The sequence below is a fragment of the Petaurus breviceps genome, unplaced genomic scaffold (genome assembly GCF_028583685.1).
Source record: "Petaurus breviceps papuanus isolate PSGF00001 unplaced genomic scaffold, PetGlider_PUasm1.0 90895, whole genome shotgun sequence".
Classification (NCBI taxonomy): domain Eukaryota; kingdom Metazoa; phylum Chordata; class Mammalia; order Diprotodontia; family Petauridae; genus Petaurus; species Petaurus breviceps.
Window position 1 is genome coordinate 16,912,710 of NW_027187372.1, and position 26,007 is coordinate 16,938,716.

Here is a 26,007-nt window from a genome sequence, read left to right on the forward strand (position 1 = left end):
AATCTCCTTCTAACTGGTTGTTCAAACACTTTATTATCTGTGGACTGAGAGTTCTGGAAGCAGCCACTACTACATCTGATTTAGTGTCTCTCAAGACCTTCTCATAGTTTGCTGGGGACCAGTATGTATTGGCATGGTCTGTGCTGGACTGTGTTCCACTCTCACCCAGGTGCAGTAAACCTTTCCTGTTGACATTTTGAGTTTCTTTGGGCTGGAAAATTGTTTCACTCTGTCTTTTTTGTGGTTTATACCATACTATAATTTTTAGAGTCATTAATTAAAGATATTTGGAGGGCTGAGGGTGAGTCCCTCTGGGGGAGGGCTCAGGTGAGTCCCTGCTTTTCCTCTGCCATATTGCCTCCCTCCACACAGGTGAGATGTTGGTTTGCCAGTAAATAGGATTTAAGTGAGACAGAGTTGCACATCCTCTCTCTCTATTCCTGAATCAACAAAGTCCACTGGCAGGACAAAAGTCAAGACCACTGAGGATGGCCCAGAATGCACTGGATGACCTTGAAATCTTTAAAGTCTGATCCAACTCTCAGTACTTATAATGGCAAGCAAAGAAGTTGTTGACACCTTGTTTCAGTTCAAGATTCTTCTGAGCCTTGCCCATGATTGAGAAGCAGAACTGGTGAACCACACAAGTTGTGAACCCTAGAACCTGTGAACTCCTTTTGCTGATGCAACAGGGAAGGGAGGAGCTAATGACCATATATGAGGAGAGGCCCAGACTGTAGAGAACAGAAGTGAGAAGGGAGCTTTTGTGGTGGAGAAGGAGAAAATTTGTGGTATTCTGACACTCTATATTTTTCTTTTCTGTCTGTGTTGATGTATGTGATACTTTCTATAGAAGCCCCAGGACCTTACTGGAAGCCCTGAAAGAGGATTTTCTGGTTGTATGTTTACAGAAGTCCTGGAGGAGGGTTTTGGATGTCCTGGGACTTTACTGACGATTTGTATTGACCTCTTGAACCTTGTTTGTGGGTTTGTGTTGATTTCCATACTGATAATTTGTGTTGAGTTCAAAGACCTTGTTGGTGGGTCTGATTTGATTTCATAGGCAGTTAGTGAATTGATGATGGTGCTGGCAAAGTGAATGAATATTATTTTGGCTCTGTTAAGCTTTGTCTTCCCAGAAACAGGAAGTGTGAAGGTCTTGCGGTGGACTGGCCACTGTGAGCTTAAAATATGGAATGGGAACTGGACATGGAAATGGACAAAGAACTGGACAAGGAACTGGGAGCTGTCTGCCTTTGAACCCATGTGACAGTTGTGTAGATTTCTGCAGGATCTGGGACCATGGAAGAGGAATCATGGAAGCTGAGAGCCAGCCTCAAGTCCAGATGAAAAGATCTCTTCTTGGATACCTGATGCTGACTAAGAAGATTATGATTTACTGTGACCTAGGGATGGAGAACTTTGACCCTTGTGCTTTGAGTCCATTAAGGAGGCAAGCTTTCTTTAGGATGATTGAATTAAGGACTTACTGAATGATTGTACTTTGTGTCCCTTAAGGAAGCCTCCTTAAGGACGATTGAATTAAGGACTTACTAAATGATTAAGTTACTAAATGATTGTACTTTGTTTAAAACTATGTTGCCACTTTGGTGAAAACTATGTGTCCATTTTAGTGATAAGTTGTTATGTCATAATATTGTGAATGCTGTACTTTAATTTCTGTGAATGCTTTACCTTAATTTACTGCTGAATAAATAGGGAGTTCACTATACTATGTAATAAGAATCCTGAAGCTGTTCTCAGAAGCAGTCCTCTGGAAAGCTGCTCGTGCTTGGCTTTATAGTACTCTACAATGGTTGTTTCATATGCCTTCATGGCCATTGGAACAAACTATTTTTGTCTGGGGAAAGTCTTCTCATGCATATGGGTAGAGATCTCCTAGTTCATCAAAAGTTTTGAGGTCTGTCAGTTACAATCAATTTGGTTTAGCCTGTTTGCTGAGGTTTACCAGGGTTTGGCCACTCTGCATGTTACAGGTTCTTGGAGTCACAAATGAGAGTTGGGTACAAATAGACAGAAGTCCAAAAAGGACTCAGAAAGCTCTTATGCAAAAGGTTCTAATCCTCTTTGAATACCCCCCAACACACCAAGAGGATGGCTAATACAGGTAAAAAGGCTAGGATGGTTGTGTTAGTTTATTAGCAACTTTATTAAACTTGTGCTAGGGAGTTAAAATGGTATATAAAAAAATAATCTCATATTTAAATTAAGGGCCACATAAAAGCCCATCAATTTCAATACAGGTTTTTTCATTTGTTGACTAAATAACTGAGAACAACTTGTTTTAGGACTTAAAAATCTTTTTTAAACAATATTTTTTACTGAATTTTAAAATAGTAAGTTCAATAAGTATTTTATTAATGAAAGAGTCCCACTAGTTTTTTGAAATTAATGAAAAATTTTTAAAGTTAATCTAATCGCACAGTAATTCATTTTCTGTTTGGTCACTAAAGATGATCTCTTAAATTAATTACATTTCTTGAAATAAAATATTTTTGAATTTGATAGAAATTTCTATAATTCACTTTATTATATTTTAAATAATGACTCACAGTTTTCTGTGCAAGCATTCCATAGCCAAAGATGTACAAGATTGTAGGGTCATTTGGAAGCTGTTAGTAACAACTGTAATGTCACAGTTTTGAAGACAAATTAGTAGAAACTTAAGACACAGAATATTTATGTGGAGTATAAAATTCTACAAAAATAAGGATATAATTTTAAGGAAGATTTCTTTGTCTAAGAAATCTCTGGCACTCAGTTTCCTAAACTGGCAAAAAAGAAAAAAAGGAGGAGATTTGGTTTCATGATGTCTAAGATTTCTTTTTACTCAATAGTCTATGGAAAAAAGGGTCTAGGCCTGAGGGAATGCATTTGAATGCTAAGACCATTAGAGTGGCTGGTAGGAGGTATGGCTGCTGACTCTTAGGACTTTATTGCTTAGCTTGTTTATTATATCTAAAGACTTGCTAATTTTCTAAAAGGAAAGTGGTTTAGAAATTGAACACAATGAAATGTTTAATTAATAACAATGATTTAATGATTAACTTTTCTAGCACTAAATTCTACAGGGGAAATGATGGTACTCAGGGAGAAGAAAACAATATCACTGCCTTAAAAAGATATCCATAAACATTTAGGTTCATATCTAATTTTTCATAAATATATCCCAAAAGACCAGTTCTTATCTTAGGTTCAGATAATTCTATACAGAGACTATAAGTTGTGCAAGATAAATATATCAAACAAACAAACAATATCTTCTCACCATAATAGCTACATATAATTCTCTAAATTAAATAGCTCCTTAGTATTTTATTTTAATCAAATGTCAGGTTCATATTTTTAGTAAGGATATTATATCTGACATTCATATGAAATGATTTTTCAGATATTTATTGAGTTTTGGTTTTATTCTTATCTCTGCTATTTACTATCTATGTATTTGGTGAAGTCACTTAATTTCTGTGGACCTAAATTTTCTCTCTTTTAAAATGAGTAGGAGAGGAACCACATAGTAAATAAAGGACGGGGATGAGTGGGAAGAACACTTAGGTTTACAGTCTGCTTTGATACTTATCATTGATGATCACACTTATTAATGACTATCCTGGACAGGTTAGGAGTATCTTAATCTCCCTGTGTCTCAAGAAACTTTCAAGGATTTATCTACTGAAGTCATAGTAGATAAGTAGAGCTAGGTATCATAGTACATAGACCATTGATCTTATATTCAGAAATACTTGATTTCAAATCCTGTCTCAATCAATTTATGTTTGACTCTAGGTAAGTCATTTAATTTGTCAAACTCAGATGTTCCATTTAAAAAACGGAAATAAAAATAACACCTAGCTTATGGAGTTGTAGTGGGAATCAAATGAGATAAACTATTTTCCTTTTTTTTTGAAAAATCTTAAATTTTTATTTCCAAATTCTCATTCTCTCTCTCTCTCTCTCTCTCTCTCTCTCTCTCTCTCTCTCTCTCTTTCTCTCTCTGTCTTTCTCCACCACTCTTGCTTTGAGAAGGCAAGAAATATGATACCCATTGTACATTGGAAGTCATGCAAAACATTTCCAAATTATTCATCTTGAGGGAGAAAAAAAGCAAGAAAAACAAAGAGAAAAAATATTCTTCAATCTGCTTTCAAAATCCATTAATTTTATATCTGAAGGTTAATAGTATTTTCATTATGAGTTCTCTGAAATTTCCATAGATCATTGTATTAATCAAAGTTGCTAAGTGTTTCATAGTAAATTGCTTTATAATTTGGCTGTTACTATGTAGATTGTTCTGTTTCTGCTCACTTCACTTTCCCTTAGCTCATACAAGTCTTCCTAGTTTTTTCTGAAACCATTTCCTTCATCATTTCTTATAGCACAGTAATATTCCATAACAATTATATAGCATAACTTGTTCAACTACTCCCCAATTGATGGACATTTTTTCAGTTTCTGATTCTTCTAAAAAATATAAAAGAGCTGCTATACATATTTTTGTGCATATGTGTTTTTCTCTTTTTCTTTGATCTTGTTAGAGTATAGATCTAGTAGAAGTATTGCTCCATCAAAAGGCATGCACAGGGGTGTCTAGGTGGTGCAGTGAATAGAGCACTTGCCCTGGAGTCTGGAAGACCTGAGTTCAAATCCAGTTTCAGATGCTTGATACACTTACTAGCCATGTGACTTTGGACAAGTCACAACCCCGATTGCCCTCCAAAAAGAGCAAAAAAAAAAAAAGCTATGCACAGTTTTATAGCCCTTTTGGTATAGTTCCAAAATTGTTCTCCAGAATGACTAGACTAATTCACAACACCATTAACATTGTGCATCCTATTTTACTATACCAACTCCAACATTTGTCATTTTTCTTTTCTGCCATATCAGCCAATCTTATAGATATAAGGTGACATGTCAGAGTTGTTTTAATTCACATTCCTCCAATTATTACTGATTTACTGCATTTTTATATGACTACTGATTACTTTTATTTTTTTGAAAAATGCCAATTCATATTAGTTAGTCACTTAACATTTGGGAAATGGCTTTTATTTTTTATATAAATTTGACTTAGTTTTCTATATATAAAATATTATTATATAGACTACATAATATATTATATTCCTACATAGAATCATACACATGTATATCCTATATATAAAAAAAACTTTATCAGAGAAGCTTGCTATATTTTCCTTCAGTTTCCTCTTGTTTTTTTCTTCTAATTTTGGCTGCATTAGGTTTGTTATTTTAAAAAAGTTTTTAATTTAAGGAAATTGAATTATCATTTCACTTCTTGAAAGACACTGTATCTTTTTTTGCTCATGAGCTCTTTCCCACCCATACATTTGATAGGTATTTTTTTTCCATACTCCTCAAATTTGCCTGTGATATACCCTTTATGTCTAAATCATGTACCAATTTTGAAATTATCTTGGTATACAATTCGATATGCTGTTTTATGTCTAATTTCTACTAAACTGCTTTCTAGTTTTCCTAGCAGATTTGTCAAATAGTGAGCTCTTGTCCGAATTAATGAGATCTTCTGATTTGTCAAATACTAGATTATTGTGTTCATTTGCTTGAATATATTGTATGCCTAATTTGTTCCATTTATGAACCATTCTATTTCTTATCCAGTAGCAAATTGCTTTGATAATTACTGCTTTCTAATATAGCTTAAGATCTGGTACTATTACCCTTCCTTGACATTTTTTCATCAATTCCCTTGATATTCTTGACCTTTTGTTCCTCTAGGCAAGTTTTCTTCTTCTTCTTCTACTTGTATAATATAATTGTTTGGTGGTATGATTAGTATGGAATGGGAAAAATTGCTTTCCAAACCTTAAAATGCCATATAAAGTTGGTAGCCATTATTATCATCCTCTTCCTCCTCACCCTTTTCTTCTTTCTCATTATTAACTATTGTGTTATGACCTGAACTGATGAAGAGAGTCCTTCCATGGCAAATTCTCCATGCTAATGAAATAAGATCTGGGTCTTGTGTATATAAGAGTATATCAAGGGCTAGAACAAGTAGTTGAAACCATTAAGTACATCACCAGTGTTGTGTACTGAAAAGATGAATGGACTGAGTCAGAACTCCTATGGACACTTAATCTTACTAACTCCATGACTATAGGCACACCTCTTTGGGTTCTTATAGGGCCACTGTGAGAAAAGTGTTTGATAGGCTTTAAACTGCTATATAAGTGAGTTATAATTGTACTTTTATTTAGTTTTAGACACTTCCTTATTTAGACAGTTTTTCATGTAAAAAGCCCCGGCCTTCAGTAGATAAATGGGAAATAGGAAAATAAAATTATATTTCTCCCAAATCTTTTAAATTCATTCAGGGAAAAATATCTTCTTGTCTTGAGGGGGAAAAAATACTGCATGCTTCTTTCTTGTTTTTCCAGGTTATCACGTCGATTCTTTATGGCTTTTAAAATCCTTCCTATTCTTAGCAAAATGTGTCATGTCTATCAAGTATAATTTCCATATCTTTAACTCCCCACTTCTGTAATCAGTCTCCTGTGAATTTTTCAATTTCATCTGAGGTCATCTTGGTCTGGATAACCTCCAATTTACAATGAATGTCTGCTGAATTCTTTTCTCATACAACTGACACAGTTTGGTTTGGTAAGTCAGCTCTTTGATTTGGGTGAGGGGAAGAGGGCTGATAGTGAAAGAACACCAAAATATTGAAAGAAGGAACTGATCTTTGATCTGTGAAGATTGAGAAATGAAGTCAAATCTATTGATGTTCTGGTTGATTCCGAGACTAGGATATTTTGTTCTCCCTGCAAAAATAAACTATAAATTCAATTAAACCTAATCGTATAGAATTCATCTTTAAGATTCATATTTAAAATAAAATGAAATCCTACAGTTAGAATCTCTATCTATGTAAAGTTTTAAATGTGGCTTCATTCTTATAATTAGGAGCTGTTGCTTTCTAGCCCTCCTTTAAGTTAGAAAGCCCTTTATTGTAAGCTGGAAACTTTAAAATCCATAATCAGAATCATGGGGTGAGATGTTCTAAAAAACCTCAGTGGAAAACATTTAACATTATCTTGGGATGTGCTATAGTTTGTGGTCATAGTAGCAATTAAAACTGCCTAAATTCAGCAATCCCATCTCATATTAAGGATATGAAGGAATACAGAAAATCTTTTAACTTTTATGTCAACTTGTTAAAGATTAGAAACTTGGAGGAGGGCCCATTAAATAACTGAAAAAGCTTCTCACATCCTTTTCAGAGAGAGAACCAGAAAAGTCAGAAGCCTACATTTTATCTTTATCAAGATCTTTCCCAAGTTCAGATTTCATTTTCTTTTTGTGGTCAAATCAATTTTCTGATTTACACACATTTTATGAGTTAAGAAATACAGTGCTAAAATGGATAAAGAGAGAGTGTGGAAAAATAGAAAAGTTTGCATTGATTTGATGTTTAAAACATATCCTTTAATGAGTTAATTGAATAATTATCTTACCTAAAATTTTACCCTCAAGAACAACAAAAAAGACTGAAAAATTGGTATTTGTCAGCCAAAATGACCTCATTGATTAAAAATGTGGAGCCTATAAGCCACATGTTTTTAATTTTTAAAAATAAATTGGGTCAGGTATTATCCCTGGATTGGATTTGTTGAAGCCATTTATAGAAGGGAAATAAAGGTAAGGTTTCAGAGTCTTTTAAGGACAGCTTGGGACTGTCTGCTTCTCCATCTCTCAATTATCTCTTGTTCTCTTCTAGCTTGTATCAAAGGATGCAGCATATATGAAGCACATTGCAGACTAATTGCTGATATTTATATAATACTCTAAAGCTGATAAAGCTTTTTCTTCAGTGACCCCAAAAGGTAGGGAGTGCAAATATTATTATATACATTTTACACATCAGGACACTGAGGGTGAGAGAGGGTAACAACCAAGGTGACACAACAATTTTGGAACCAAAATATAAACCTGGTTTTCTTGATTCCTAATGAAGCAATCTTTCCATTATATACACTATCTCTCAACAGATCTTGAAAAACATCATCTCTAATGCATTATTGATCCCCACCTATATGCCTCTGTAGTGGTAACCATACTGGCATACCCAGATGTCTGCTAGCACAGGTTATTAGATCTGCTTTATTAGGAAAAATAGTTGTTTAAGGGCCAACAATCTTTTTTAATTACTTTCACTAGTTCAGGGGAAAAGTCAGCACCTTGAAGTTCAGAGAAAATACAAGAAGAGAAATAAAGACCAACAGACAAGGCTGTGACTGCCTGAATCAGCTGCCACTTTACATATATCCCAAGACCAAGAGAGCCTTTACATCTGAGCAGTTAGGGAGCTTTAAACGTGGGGCCACTCAGAATGTCAACCAGGGAATCACAAGTTCCTTCCTATAAGTGAGCCACCGAAGCAAAATACAAACTCAGAGTACACATACACTTCTCAGAGCCAGAAGTTATCACAACTCTCTTTACTCATTGCCTAATTAGAAATTACCAAAAGGTGTAAAAACTTTCCTACAAGTAAGCCTCCCCAGAATAAGCTTCTCTTAATGGGCTCCATGTGTGAGGCCTATTAATGGGTGAGGAGGATATTAAATACAATTAACATTACAGCCTCATTTACTATAATAATGACATTTTAGAAAAGTTTGTAAATTAAAATCCATTTAGAAATGTCTACGGGATACTGCTATCTTGCACTTGATAGCACACTAGGATCATCATGATCCTAGGAGCCTGATCACCCTACTAGATCACTTCAGCCATTATCAGTACCCTCTGTCCTTTCTCTGGAATTTTTTGTACCTTTCCTCCCACCCTAGATTTTTAGCTTCTTTTTGTGTGTTGTCTTCTCTCATTAGACTGTTAGTTCTTTGAGGACAGAGACTATCTTTCTTTTTGTATCCCCAGAGAATTGCACCATGTCTGATACAGAACATGTGTTTAATACAGGTTTACTGGCTATTAATTTAATCATTATTTTGTAAATGGAATCATTATTTCCATGATTTATCCTTTTTTATTCATTAATTCATCCTTTGTGTTAATCTGGAGTTGCAATTATAGGTTTTGATTGAAGTAGAGCACAACTTTTGGTACCAAAGAATCAGTGAGCAAATTAGATTCTTTCCAAATATCAATGCAGAAATATTGTCATTGGTGCATTTTACAGAATACTTCTAGTACCCAATTAATTACTTAATCATTTTGATTCAGGTATGAATTGAAAGAGACTGATGAAGAAAGATAAAGTAAATGCTACTTTTTTTTAGCACTACATTCTCCAGGTGCATATAAAACATGATTAAGATTTTTAAATCACTAAAATATTTAAGAAAAGTTGGAAAGAGTAAAGAAAATGCTTAGAATTTATATAGACTTGCTCATAAGCACCACAAATGGCAATTATGAAAAGCTTATATGTAATAGCCTATAAAGTATGATTTTTTAAAAAAAATTAGCTATTCTTTGAAGAACTATTCCAATCAGTAATCTTTTCAGAGATGTTTTAAACATTAAATATGTAATAAACAAAGAAGTGTTTATTCTGGAGTTATAATAATAAATTGTTTTTTTAATAAGGTAAGTAATTGTCAAACTTTCATTTTACCATAATCATAAGATTTGGTATTGAATTTGACAAAAATATCATCTTCATCTATATTTCATGTAGTTGGTACTCTACTAGAGGAAAGAAAAGGATGGGATAACAAGAGTTTTCACTGAAGGCACCTGACATTTGAAGGTCTGATTCAGCACAGGTGGGCTTCTTCTCTTGCCTGGCTCTACCTTATCCTCTTGCTAAGCTTGGCAGTGCCCACAGGGTATCCCAAGCCCTCCCTTCCAACCCCTGACTCCATTAACAGAATCCCATCTACTGAAGTCAAATATCTTTCCACAAAGTCCCCTGCCTTCTCTTACTTAACTTTACTGTTGTAATCAATAATTAAGTACCTGTATTCTATTAATCTCCAAATAACACATCAAATGTGACTTCCTTTTCAATCTTTTATTTAGATGTTTTACCTGAGTTTGCAAAATATTTCTTTTCAATGTGTTTCACAGAAGTACAAAAAGTTAGTTGATAGGTGGATATGACAGGAACATATTTGTCCTCTTCAATTACTTTCATATGCCCTCTCCTAATTTACTGAGATTCTGAGGTATACTTAATTACTCTATTTTACAGTATCAGAGAATTATGGAGTTTGGGAGATGAAAGTGACCTAAAAAACCATCTAATCTAATCCATACATGAGATGAATGCATAGTATAACATATTCAGCAAGGGGTTGCTGCAAAGAGAACAATTGAAGCTTGTAGATAATTTAACTAGTCATAAAAATCTGCAGGTATGTATATAATTTTTTGCCTGTGAAGCTCCCTCATGACATATTATTGTGCATATTCATCCTATTCATTCCCTAGTAAAATAACTATGTTCTGTTTAATAGTCCAAACTGGAATAATCAGCTGGTCTTGCAAAGTTTCTAACACACACACACACACACACACACACTTATAAATAAGACCAAGAGAGGAAGAAGTTATATGATTTTCATTTAGGGGTAAAACTCTTAATGATGGGAAAGGATTATGAAAATAGGACTTATATTTTAGAAGCTAGATTTAACTTAGATTACTATTTATAAATTTTCACTTTGCATTCAAATGCCTGCTGAAATTTAGATACTACAGTCTAGTGAAAATAACACTGAATTTAGAGTCCAAAGACCTAGGACTTAATCCTAGTTCTATGACTTACTAACTATGGGGGCCTGATTAAGTAACTTTGACTTTCTATTTATTATCAGGAAAATAGCAATAATCAGTCTTTATTGAGCATTTTGATCAAGCAACTAGATGAAGGTATAAAAGATGTGCATTTCTTATATAAAGGACTTCCTAGGAAAGAAAGCTAACATATTGGATAACATAATATGGATCCAAAAATATGTTGACAGTATTGAATTATGAGGCATCTAAAGAAACAAAAAGCAATTTAGATAAATGTTATTTTACATTTTGGTTCAAAACCATGTTAACCTCAAAAGGATGACAGAGGAGTTTTGGTTCATTGCAAAAACAATGTGAATTACAATATAGCAGCCAAAAATTACTATGCTATCCCTAGGCCATAATCATTAAGGTATGGGAGCAAGAATCATAAAGCTGACAATGTACCAGTTCTCTTCCCTAGTCATGCCACATTTGATATATTTTATTTATTAGAGGACATCACATTTTAGGAAGAATATTGGCAAACATTGAAGCCTGAATTTTTCTAGAAAGTGATCATAATGGTGAAAGAACTGGAAATTATATCATGCAAACAAAGGTTGAAGAAATCGGGAATGTTCAACATGAAAAAGAGAAAAATTTAAGAGAAATTATAACTGTCTTCAAATATTTGAAAGGGAATGAAGGTAATGTTATTCTGAATTAAAGGATTATCTTGCTTGGTCCCAAAGAGTAGACTGAGAAGCAATAGTTACTTGCATAGTCCATGCATATGGACATTTCAAATAATACAATTTAGGCCCCATCTAAAAGGAAGGAAAAAAAAACACTCTATAAAATTTAAAACTTTTTTTTTTTTTTGCTTTTTGGAGGGGAATTGTGGTTAAGTGACTTGCCCAAGTTCACACGGCTAGTAAGTGTTAAGTGTCTGAGGCAAGTTTAATTTAAAACTTTCTAAAAGTGGAATATGAATTCTCAGGAGGTAGTGGAGTTCCCTTCCTTAAAGATCTTGCAGCAAAGATTGAACAAACACTTGTAATGGATGTTGAAGAGAGCATTTTCCTTCAGATATAGGTTGGACTGGTATTTTCTTAGGTCTCTAACAACTCTATGGTTCTATAATTCCATGATTTAATATTTATATAAACAACTCCTTTGCCTTTTTTGAAGTAACTATTCACTTCAGTCAACTAGTCTACTCAACAGGGAAGGGAGGAAGAAAATCGTCCAAAAAAATTTTTTTTATCTGAGCAAGCCCAAGAATTTATTTACTGTTTAGTCTACAGATAATGCCAAAACTGAAATTGTCAAGCATAACCCACTGAATGAGCCTGCTTCCTAACTGCTGACAGTTCTTTATTAAGAAATATATAAATAAAAGCTGAGAGAGATAGAATACAGATTTGAAATGCTCACTCAGTGAAAACAGTGGGAAGACTGACTTTAAAATCAGAATACCTAACTTTGAATTGAAGTTCTATGACTCAGTACCCATCAAAGCAAAAGAAAGTCAATTAACTCCTCTAAATTTTAATTTTCTCATTTAAAATAGTAGATAATAGTAATTTTATTGTTGTCCAGTTGCATTAGTCTTATCTTACTCTTTGTGACCACATGTGGGGTTTTCCCAGCAAAAATACTGGAGAGGTTTACTATTTCCTTCTCCAGCTCATCTTATAGTTGAAAAAACTGAGGTAAACAGGGTTAAGTGATTTGCCTAGGGTCACATGGTTAATAAGTTCCTGAGGTCAAATTTGACCTAAGATCTTTCTGACTCCAGGTCCAGTGCTGTAACACTTCATGACCTAGCTGCCCTATAGTAGTTGAACTACATAATTTACCCATTATCATAAGTGTAAAAAACACCTTTATGCAGCATTACATAGGGTATTTATGTCATTTTATGTCATGTTAAACAACATTTTGATGTTATTTATCCATTTGCTATACTTTTTTTCTTTTGCTTTCTGTATGGGGAAGGCAGAGCAATTGGGTTAAGTGACTTGCCCAAGGTCACATGGCAAGTAAGTGTTGAGTGTCTGAAGCTGGATTTGAAATCAGGTGCTCCTGACTCCAAGGCTGGTGCACTATTCACTTCACTACCTAACTGCCCCTTCTCTATATTTTTAATGTAAATTTTTGTTTTATGTGAAATATGTAAAACATATTTTCCATAACAGAAACATATATGGGTAAAATATTTGGAAAACACATATACCCTCATAGTTTCAGTACAACAGATCTTGACTAACTTTCCATCTGCTTATTCCATGGAATAAGATACTCCTCCCATGTTAAGCTCATCACCTCTGCTTTCATCACCATTTTTCTAACTCTAGCCTTGACTGATACCACCTCCCTCAGTCTCTTCTCTTCTTTGATTAGAGGACTGAAAGGTAGAGTACCAAACTCTAAATACTTTCTTTTATAGAGAGCAGAAATTGGACTTTTCAGCTCTCTCCTCTCTTTCTGCTGCTCTACCTGGTTTCAACTCCATGAGATGAAATGCCCACACTGGGTAGGCCCTGGTCTCCTCCATCCCCCAATAAGTGTTCCCTGCCCTTCCCCACCCCATTTCCTTTATCCTTTAGAGTGTTGCCTCCTTTTTTTAGATTGTAACCTCCTTGATGGTAATGACTATCTTTCTTTTTCTATTAATTGCATCTCTAGTGCTTAGCACAGTGCCTGGCCAATAAGTTGATGGTTAAGAATGGTTAAAGATGGTTAAGATTTCTTGACCACTGTTTAAATATAGGAATACCAGACTTCTCACAAGAGATGAGTACTTTAAACTAGGGCTGGTAAGAAAGTATTTTAAGAGTTTAAACTTAAAAGGAGGAAATAGGGGTAGATAGTAAATTAAGAGAAGTTACAGTATCCAAGGAAGAATAACTGCCAAAATATCCACATTAGTAGGAGACAGAATGCAAGGAAAGAGCCAGTAGTAAAATCTATGGACTCTAATGTGCCAGAAACTGACTTTTTAGGATGGACGGTGAACAAAAGAGTCAGGCTGGTGAGCATGATGAGATCAGTGCCAATTTATTGATATTTCTCTTGAGTATATATAGAGTACTTGCTTACAGGTTTAAAGAATGTCTTGTTTTCTGCTCAGTATGCTTGTGCTTTAATGTACTTTTCCATGAACAACTTTTTCAGAACAGGTAGCTTGTAACTGCTTTCTTTTTTTGCCTCTGGTTTATATCTGAGAACAGGATAAACTTTTTGCTATATTGGTTTTACATAATTGCTCCCTTCTACATTGGACCTAGGTCTGTGAGTTTCCTCAGATCTTAATGCTCCAAGATATTTCAAACATGTCTATCCACACCAATGTTTATAAACAACTTCCAAAATTTAAAACAAAAAGTAAAGGGAATAAGGTAGCATAATGTAATGATGTGAATTTGGCTTCATAGGCATTGATGATGTGATATGATGAGACATATTACCTGAATATTACTCTTAATGGGTATAATTTGTTTAAAAAATATAAATCAGGGAAAAGAACTAGGGAGACACTGTTAATGACAAAGGTATACTTATGTGAAAAAATCCACAAACCAAAGGTGGGGAATAGGGTAGAGAATATTTGGTAAAGAACAACAGAAAGCAAAACAGAAGCAATTTTGTCATGAGAATATACTTAAGACTCTTTCAACAGAAAGAAAGAAAAAAGTGATGAGAAGTTCAGTAAAGATATTTCAAGGTTTTCAGAGGCGTAATCCCAAGAAAAATATTTTGGGGCTCTCTCTTTGCCCCCAAATAGAGCAGTTTATAGTTTCTTGTCTTAAACCAGAGAGGAAAAGGGAGATAGTGGATAGCAGTCAGGTGAATGTGAATGAAGACAGAAGCAGAATTGGTTTTTCTTTTCAGTGTCCAATGCAACATTATTTGGACACATGGCAGTAAAAATTATTTTGTTCTGAATGACAAAATTGATATCTATAAGGATGTTCATAGGCTAGACTAATGGACAAATTTAATAAGGAGAAAACTAACAGGGATAAGTAGAAAACACTCCATTTAGATTCAATTGTAATACACATTTACTGGGAACCTATTACATTCAGGACATATAATAAAAATTCCAATGCATAAAAATAGGATCTGGCAGACAAAGTTAACTGACAACAATCTACACAAAAAAATCCAGGGAAATTTAATATGTCAGCAACAATGTCATGTGACCAGCAAACTAAAACTAGTGCAACCTTAAGTTTCATTCATAAAAAGCACAGTATTTAAAAATGGGATTTAGAATGGGTATGGACATATTTCCATTGTATTTCTGACTTGATCAAACTGCATCTATTCTTAGAGTCTCAGGTGTATGGAATGTTCAGGGAACAATAGAACAACTGGTGTGACAGGCTCTCTGAGACTCTTTCAAAACTGATTATCCACCTTAGGTGTCTGCTTCATTCCCAAATCTCACCTGTGACTCCAAGAAGCTGTAGCATGCATAACAGCCACACTCAATCAAACATCTTGGCAGATAAGCTATACAAGGTTGAGGGGAACTAACTAACAGGACTCAAACCCATTGCGGAGTTAAGGGGATGTCTATTCCAAATGTAAAACTTCTGGAAGAATGGGCAGAAGAGAACAATTTGTTCTAATGGCCATGAAGGCAGCTGAAGCAGGGGCTAGGGAGTATTTAAAGAGTGGTGAGACTTTGAAGACATCGAGGTCATCCACTGCATCCTGAGCCAACATCAGTCATCATGAATTTTATCTTGTCACAGGACTTTGAGAAGACAGAGGAAGGTTGATGATTTTGTGCAGCTCTGCTTCTCTTAAATACAATTCATGCACAAGTTAAGACATCATCCCATGACATCATTGGTCCTATTCAAAAAATGAAGGATGAACAACAATTGTTAGGGTCTGCATTTTAGCAAAGGCATTAAGTTGAATATATCCAGAGAAGAAGCAGTCTGATGATGAGAGGGCCGAAACTATGACATATGAGTACTGGTAGAATAAACTTCATGTTTATACTAAAGAAGACTTTGGAGAGAGAAAAGTGTAATGCCAAGCAAAGGCAACTTCCCAAGGTTCAAAATACCAGCGTAGCTGCTCTCCATGTTATTCAGTGACAAATTAAGAACAGAGAAAATCAAAATATAGCATAATTCAAAATACAGCATTCACAAAGTATAATTCAATAATTCCCAAATACTACTCCACCCCTGGACATTACATTCATTTAGTCAATCACAAAGTCCCTCTTCTAAGTACTACTCCACCCCTAGGCAGTACATTCATTTGGTCAGTCACAGAGCACAAAAAAAAAAGTCAAAAGTTTCCCACCCTTGGATCACAACTGAATAGGCCCTCTACCCCAGAGTTACAACAAGCTTAAGCACAGCATTTAATAGCCAAAGAGAGGTCTTTTCTTCATCTTGACCTGAGGCAAGTTCTCAGCAATCTTTGTTCCTGGGGAGACAAAGCTTAGCAAGGCAATAAGATATAATGCCAGTGTCCTCATTAATTCATTCTCTGTCTGCAGAACAGTCCTAGGACCCCTGAAAACATTAGCAAAACCCTCTTCCAGGATTTCTGTAAACACACATCAAAAAAATCCTTCTTCAGGGTTTCTGAAACAACAGCAAAGTTCCAGGACCTCTGCAACAACAGCACTGTCCTTCACCAATAGACACAATTCATTCTCTGTCTGTAGAACAGTCTCTGGACCCCTGAACCAGAACCAAGGTTCCAGGATGAGGCAACAACAGGACTCTACTTCACCAGTAGACGAATCTGGCAACACAACATCAAAACAGACAAAGTACCAGCATAACAGCCATGTCCCCTCATTCCTTGGCAGCTCTGGGTGGCAGCTCTCAAAAGTCCTGGGCAGTTCAAACTGGCCCTCAGCAATCCTCTTCCTCTCTCTGCCTCCACAATGCTGCTTCCAAAAAAATTCTTCTGCCTCTCTCTCTGCTGGTGCCTCTCTAAATTTATGTCACCAGCTCCTCCCAGTTCAGCCATCTCTTTTCATGTCAACAAGTCCATTCCACCAGTGGGATTCACAAGCTCTGGGTTTTAACACAATCAATCTGAAAACCAAGCCAATACAGGAGGATCTTTAAATTCCATTACTATTACAAAGAGGTACATGAAATCTGCTCTCAAACATTTGAAGGATTGGCATGTAGAAATTCTACTCCCCTAAAGTCTGATTCCAAGAACTAATTTTGTTTTACAGGCACAAAAATGTCAAGCCACAACATCAGATGAACATTTTAAAATATTGATTTATTTTTTCTGCAGAAACTCATGAAGACCATCCAGTAAAATGTTGAACTATTGCAGTCTACATAAGAGGAGGAAGTAGGGATGCCAGGGAAATCACAGATCATTTGAAGTATTGAAGTCCATCACATATATATGAAAGATTAAATTTGCTCTCTTTGCCCTGGAGGGCACAATTGGGAGTGTTGGCTCACTATTGTTGGAAAATAAATTCAAACTCAATAAGAGATAGACATTTTTAATTATTAGTTATTCAAAAATGGAATAAGCTACCTCAGGAGTCAGTAAAATTCATGAAAATGGAATTCTGTAAGCAGAAGTTAGGTGGCCAGTTGGGAAATTTGTAGAAAAGATATTTGAATGAGATTACTTCTTAGATCCCCCCTACCCCCCTGGTGTCAGAATTACATATTATATGAGTCTATGCTCTGTGATAATTAGAGAGTACATGGATAAGATAAACAATCTAGATATGGAGACATTTAAGTGTTTTCATGTCATATTATAAAATATTTTGCCATTTTTGGTGCTATGTAGTCAATATAAATACTTTCAGTTTCATCTCCCTAGCTCATTTCTATGAAATGGGGTTAAGGATAAGCCAGGATAAATGGAGGTATGTTAAGAATATGAAAAATCCATGGACTGGATAATGACTAATAATCCATTGAATAATCACTGACTGTTCATACAAAAATGACAATACTTTAGGGTTCTGAGCCTGACTATGCTTACTTAACTATGACAGAACCAGCTGTAACGGAATGATTAGATTATTTAATTTTCTTTAATTTAATATTTGTCTGCTAAAACCTATTTCTCATTTTTGATCAGAACTTAAATAGAATAAAATGTAGGAAGAGACATGCTTTTCTGAGAAAAAAAAAACAGTTTGTAAAATGCATAGCCTGGAATCTTGAAAGATCATTTTCCCTTTACAGCTAGGATTATTTGCATGGATATCTCCTTCTTAACATTGGATCATGAGGTCCTTAAGGGAAGGGACTCTTCTATTTCATTGCTACACAGTATCTTGTATGGAGTAGATGTTCCAAAGTTCCTCTGGGACAAAAGAGGACAAATTAAATCCCTAATACAAAAAGACAGCTATATTTCCCTTCTCCTCTAAGTGACAAACACAACATTCTTCACAAATAGTATTTAGAACTTTTTGTATTTACTTGGTATTATGATCTGAATGTTCTGAAAATTTTCAATATATTTCTTTAGTTATTACAATTGTTAAACAAGTGATAGTTAAAAACCCAGATAATTTCCTGAGGGATAACCCTGAATGCGGAAAGACTGTATAAGGAAATGAAGTTTTAATCATTTTATTTCCTAAATGAATATTTTTTTTATCTTTAATTTTTATTCTTAGTTGAAAGTAATATTTAAGATCAAATATTTAAAGTGTGCCTTCAATATTGTGTTGTCTATAGTATAGGGAGTTATTCTGGTCCAGTAGCTTTTCCCATCTTTATTTTCTTTAGTGCCAATTCTGTTTCCTTATATTGCATACTCCGAACTATGATGTCAGAGTCTAAATGTAATGCTTGAGTGCCATTGATGGAGAAAGATCAAACAATACCACTGTATTTTATGACCCTCTGATAATTAATATAAAATGATACATTAAATAGGGAGACATGCTCACAAAAGGAGTTTTACTACTATCAGAAAGGATGTGTAGTGCAGAATTGAAATGAAAGGAGGGTTCCCTGCAGATACTCTTTTAGGTTCTGTAGGTTCTCCTGTTAATGGACTACATTATATTGAATGCACCATCTTGGAATGATTAAAAGCTCTTAAATGAGATGTATACTTACTAATAAAGATACAGGAAAAAAGAAGAATGTCTGTTGTTTAACCTATGATATGCATGGGTAGTCCCTAGAATTGGTTCATCTGTACAGACATCTATACAGAAATATAGAAAGAAAATGGACAATTGAGTTAAGTTCAGAAATCAATAGGAAGAAGAGACAGCTTCATTTGGGAAACTATAATATTTTAGGTAGCTAGACTGTTCAAGGGATAGAGTGTTTCTTCTGAAGTTAGGAAGACCTGAGTTCAAATCTAGCCATAGATACTCACTAGCTGTGTGACCCTGGGCAAGAAAAACTCTGTTTCCCTAATCTACTGAAGAAGGAAATTGCAAACCACTTCAGTGTCTTTGCCAAATAACCCTAGGGGTTGTGAAGAGTTGGACATGTATAATTAAACAATTCTTTTAAGCATCCCACACTTCTCCCTGAAATATAAAATTCATCATTTAAATATGAATTATTTCCCTAGTATTTATATGGCTACAATGCATATAATACTAAAAACTCCAAGGAATAGAAAAAATGGGACATTAAAAAGAGCCATGGAAAATTATAGTGTGGGCATTAAAAGTCTGCAAGGCATTAATGACTCCTTCTGGTTACACTGGTTACACTACTATGGGACTTCTCTGACTGGCTTCATCATGACCCAGGAAGAATATTATTGAGATAACCTGTAAAATCTTATCAGTCTTGCTACTCAACCTCAGCACTGCCCTCTGCCTCTCTAATTGGAGACTGGGTTCATAAACTCCAAACTTCTATATAAGGAAAGAACTTAGCTCAGAATCTCATGTTTTCATCTGATTTCACTACTTGAGGACTTCTCTGAATGACTTCTCCACCATTCCCTCACATTAGTTAGCTTCTCAGCTACCCTTTTCAGTTTTTTTTTCAGTTTCTTTTTGTGTTGTCTTCCCTTATTAGATCGAAACTCCTTGATGGCAGGGATTGCCTATAATTTCTGACATTTTTATCCCTGGTACTTAAAACAATACCTGACACATAATAGATGCTTAAGAAATGTTTATTGACAATACATATAAAACATGTTATTAAAGGTGTCATTAAAGAAATGTATGATCAGCAAAGGAAATGATCTCTCATGTAGTGAGAAGCAGCACTGTACTTTATTGGCATATTTCTTATGTCAACATCCCTTATAAAAAGCCCATAGTAAGTCGAATTTACTCATGGTTTGTTTTGTTTTTAATGGTTGATCATATAAGAGTTGTATAGGTAAAGATACTGTGGCTACATTATAATTTACATAATTGGAGTTTCCACATTGATGAACTTAAATATAGAATGTTTAGGGGCAGCCAGGTAGCACAGCAAGTAAGAGCACCAGCCCCAGAGTCGGGATAACCTGGGATCGAATTCACATGTGTGCATTCTTATATTATCACCAGCGTGGAGGAAGAAATTTAGATATAGGATATATAGTTCTGACCCCCACCCAAAATAAATTCATTCTAGGAATCTTTATAGCATATCTATCAACCATGTTTAAAATGCCCATTTGGAAAGGATTTAAAAGATGCACCAAATATTAACATTAATATGAGAAAATGAATTCAATTTCTTTTTATGCATATCATCCTGATGCATATGATCTCTTATTTTGAAGAAACAAAGCAACTTTTGAAGCACATTTTGAGAACAGAAGAGAAAAATAATAAGTTATGAAAGTCAGAAACATTCCTATATATTGCAACAGAGCTTTTCATGAGTAAACTTTGTGACACTGTATGTGCATCTTTGAAGCTTACTGAGCATTTCAACTAAAACTAAAACTAATCTCAAGTTGTAACAAATCTTACAGATCACTCAGCCTGGGAAATATGGTTTTCTTGCTCAAGTTTTCCATCATGTATTTGTTAGTTTGGCTCAACTTCATGCTTGACTCCATGTTTCTACAGTTCAAGTAGTTCAAGTTATCACTTGTTAGCTTATTAATTTTCTTTCCCTTGACCTAGATTAATTTTTTACTTCTGAGGCATTAGAGATATGAATTTTTTACAAAAATAAATAGTTCACAGTACTTTCTATAAGATTACTTTTTGTGTTTTACAAAGATGTCATCTCTTTGGATAAAGTAGCAAACAATCACATCATTCTAAAACACCAGCCAATCCTATTTTAGCGACACTATTCCCTCTCTGACTTCAAAAGCCCCCCTCCCCCACATCTCTGCTCTTTCTTTTTTTCTTCTCTTCATTTAGGTTTGATATCTTTAAAAAAAGCTAGGAACCCAATGAGAGGCTAGTCTTTCTGACATTTCTCCTTATTGCTCTGGTCTCGAAATAAATAACTCAATGATGGTGATGAAAATAATATGGATAATGATGATATAAACATATATTTCTATATATTTATAAAGAAATTTATTTTTTCTAAAGCAAATTACCTCTATTATGAAGCATATGTGAGATTCTACTCCCAGGATAATTACTGTACCAATTGTTGACCCTGGTTTCCTAAGGCTATATTTGTGGAGTAGAAGCTATGGGAGATCTCACCAAATTGTAAAAGGTTTGTGTTCTAGCCTGCTGAGAGACAATATTTCTTTTATCTAGTTATGGACTAATTATATCCTGAGAGTCTATTACTAGAATATTGGGATGTATTTTGGTCAGAACAACTTGTTAGGGAGTCTACTGAGGCATGGAGGAAGGAATTGCAATCTGTTTGAGTAGTGGCAATAATGGAATAATAATGAAATAATAGATTCTTTACATTTATAATGTAAGAATGAGACTAATTATTCACCTTAATGTAATACATTTATTATTAATATTTTTCTTTACCACAATATTTATGAGCCCCATAGTGTAAATATTATTATCCCCATTTTATAGATAAGAAGACTAAGGCTTAATGGAATAAAGAGAATTGTCAATGTTCACTGGCAAGGTTTCTACATAAGTTTTCTTAACTCCATGATCATCCCATACAGTAAATTGGAATGTCATGAGATTTCTTAGTATCATATCCACTTCATGTGCCCCCTACATAACTTCCGTTTTCAGCAAAACTATATTTGTTGAATAATATTATGGTAAAACCATATTATTTAAAATTTACTTACTACTAATATCTGTTAATATGCAATCCCCTTTATGATAAACTAGGAAGGTAATGATAGCAGTGGAATTCCTATTCTTTCATTAATTCTAAGCTACACAGAATCAACCCAAGACTTTCTAAAAGATTTAACTTTTGGAAGGTGCTCTTGTATTCCCTGTAACACCTCTTGTATTTATATTCTGTACTTTATTTTTTCTTTTCTGATTTGAGTGACCCCATTTTTGGTAGAGGATTCATAGAAGACCTGTGAATTTGAATGGAGATAGAATTATATCTTTACTTTCATTAAATCTGGTTTCCTTTGACACCCTCTGTATTATCTGTAATGTATTTAGTGACAATATTCTGAGAAGAGGTTTGGATAGGTTTCACAAGATGACCAAAAGCGTCCAGAACAACAACAAAAAAGATTAAGAATTCTTGGTTTAGTCATAGGGCAATACTGGGATACCTTGGAAATATTGCAAATTCAGTTTTAGATCACTGCAACAGAGGGGATATCGCAATGAAGTGGGTCACATTATTATTTTTTTTTGTTTTCCAGTGCATATAAAAGTTATGTTTACATTATACTATTGTCTACTAAGTGTGCAATAGTAATATGTCTTAAAAATGCTTGCCTTAATTAAAATGCTTTACTGCTAATAAAAATGCTAACCATCACTTAAGTTTTAGAGTCACAAGCTTTTGACTGGTGGAGGGTCTTGCCTCAATGTTGATGGGTTCTGACTGACCAGAGTAGTAGTTGTTGAAGGTTGGGGTGGCTGTGGCAATTCCTTGAAATAAGAAAACAATTATGTTTGCTCATTGATTGAATCTTCCTTTCACTTGAACACTTAGACACCATTTTAGGGTTATTAATTGACCTAAATCACATATTGTCGTTTCTCAGGGAATAAGGAGGGCTGATGAGATGAGAGAGACAAAGGAATAGCTGGTTGGTAGAGCATTCAGAATACATACAATATTTATCAATTAAGTTTACTGACTTAAATGTGTACAGTATTTGGCACCCAAAACAAACTACAGTAGTAACATCAAACTGATTGTATATCACTATAACAGATAAAATAATAATTGAAAATTTTGAAATATTATGAGAATTGCAAAAAAGTGACACAAAGGTTCAATGTGAGCACATGGTGTCAGAAAAATGGCGCTGATAGATTTGCAGGATGCAGGATTGCCAAAGCCTCCAGTTTGTAAAAAAATAAAAAAAAATAGGGTGATATCTGTGAAGCACAATAAAGTGAAGCAAAATAAAACCTTTAATACCATAAGAAAGAGACATGGAGATTGTACATGTGATTTCAGTGATTTAGGAGAACTCCTGGTGACAAAAGTTCCATAGATATACAGATTGACACCTACTCTGAAATTTCTAGTTTTGGAGAATTTTCCATAGCATCGAGATGCTAAATGACTCAATAAGGGTATAAAACCAGTATATGTCAGAGGATAAATGTGAAATGCATTTAATTGGCTTGGAGGCCAGCTCTCTATCTATGTACTTCTCATGATGACCCAAACTTATAAATATAATTTCCATAACAAATATAGTAACGTGTGTTTCAGATTTTGTCAGCCATTCAGTGTTCTATACTGTTTTCTACTGTGGCAATTGGGTATTTTGCAATGTACTTCATTTCAATTATTAATAATATTTTGGCTATTATTCCACCCACAGGGACCATGGTGAATGTTTTCTGTGCACACAAGTCTGATTTCAACAAACAGCTGTTCCTTATAACAGAAATTCTTCCTATGTTCTTAAGTCCCCAACACAACACAATCTGTCAACTGAAAGAAAACTTGTTTTCTAATGTCTTTAGAGTGAGTCTCTTAATGTTTAATTGTTTCTTAGTCACTATCTATTCAATTAATGCCTCTAATAAAATTCTGCTTCATTGCTTCATCAGGACATGGAAGGGACCCATAGCATTTGAAGGCTATGACAAAGATTTGACAGATTATACAAATTTAAGTAGATTAGAGTATAAATTCAATGATGGCTTGTATAGTTGTCTTCAGAAACTTTGCTAAGCATGATCACAAGGGCTCACTTAGACCTTAGTTCTTAGACCAAAGACATGATACAGTGGAAAGAGTTCTGACTCTGTCGTCAAAAATGTAGGCTGAGATTCTTCTCTTGGATGCTTGATACCTAGAAGACCTCAGACAAGCCACTTAATTTTCCTGGACCTCAGTTTCCTCATATGTAAAATTAGGGAACTGGATTACTTGGTCTCCAAGAACCCTTTCAAGCTTTTTGATTATGACATCTAGATCCCATTTCCATACCCATTTCAATGGCTAACCTTCGTGTCTGAAATGCTTTGTTCCCCTCATCTCTTCCTCTTAGTTTACCTTCAAGACTTCCTTCAAGATTAAGCTTAAAAGGGGAGGCCAGGTGGCTCAGCAAGTAAGAGTACCGGCTCCAGTGTTGGGACGACCTGGAGATTGAATCCTGGGCTCAGACCCTCAGCACCACACCCAGAAATAACTGGCCATGTAACCTTGAGCAAGTTACTTAACCCTGATTGCTTAAAAACAAAGATTAAGCTCAAGTAATACCTTCTACCCTAGACCTTTCCCTATCCCCTCAGCTTTTAAAATTTCCCCTTTCCCAATTTCCATCTTTAAGTGTCTCTCCACATCTTCTTTATACTTATGTTTATGTATTGTCCTTCCTAGTAGAATGCATATTTCTTGAGAAATTTTTGCCCTTTTTTGCATCCCCAGAGGTTAGCAAAATTGGCTGACAGGTTGATCCTATGACTTTTACTTATTTTTTGCAATGGCAATTTTTGAATACTCTCTACTATTTTGCATACTCATCATAGAGGAGTTATGAACTATGTGAGTAGAGCCAATGAAATATATCTTTTTATATGTGTAATTCAAATAGTTGATTCACTACATATGTATATATATATATACATGCATACATATGTGTGTGTGTGTACAGAAAGAGAAAAAGACAGGAAGACACACACAGAGACAGAGGCAGAGTGACAGCCATAAGGATAGAGAGGACATGGATTTTTTGACAGGATGGCAGAAATTATTTGTGCATGACTATAATTATCCAAAACTTACTTCACTAAACTTGAACTAGTAAAGGTTTCCAAATTCTAGTGCAGCACAGTTACATACAGACAAATTTGATTTATCTTATGCAAATACATATTTTATTCACTAAAGGTAATAGATGAATAGGCTGAAGTTACTAAAGATGACAAAGTCACTCGTATTATTTAGGTATAGCTGTGATCATGTCACTTCTCTGTACAAAAACCATTAATAGCTTCCCATTTTCTACTGAACTAAGATAAATGCCTTAGCTGGGCAATCAAAGTACTCCATAATATGGTCTAAACATATAATCTGAGCTTAACATTGTACTCTTCCTATATATATATATATATATATATATATATATATGTACACCCTGTGCCTCAGGTTGGACTATTTCCAATGTTTTTAACTACCTTAATCCTTACTTCTAAACCTTTTTCTCACTCTTCCCTTTTCTGAGAAAGCCTCACCCCATCTTATTGATTTTAAATCCATAATGATTATTAAATATGGAAATTACAAATTACAAATCTGATAAGGAGAGTGTAGCACCAATGCAATATTCACAGCACCCATGCTCACTATATGCATGGTACTCAATTGCAAAAATATAAGATTCTTGATATATAAGACAGAAGCAAAACATTTATTCAGACACCAGAAAACTGAATCCCCAAACCAGTAAACCTATCACATAGTAGCAAAGAAGTTAATAAACCACAACAGTAGAGCCACAGCATCCTTTAGCCTTTCTACAAAGCAACACAAGATGAATATTTACTCACAAATCTAACTGTCTGCTTGTGTGACATCCTCTCTCCTCCCACTGACTGGCTGTTCTGCCTCCCAGTTTCCTGTGGCCTCTACTCCACCCCCCAGCAAACTCCTCCCACCACAGACTCCATGTGAGTACATTCAGCTTATTAGGGTGCAGAATTTATTTTCAAAACAGGGAAGGTCCTCAAATTCCCCTAGGCTT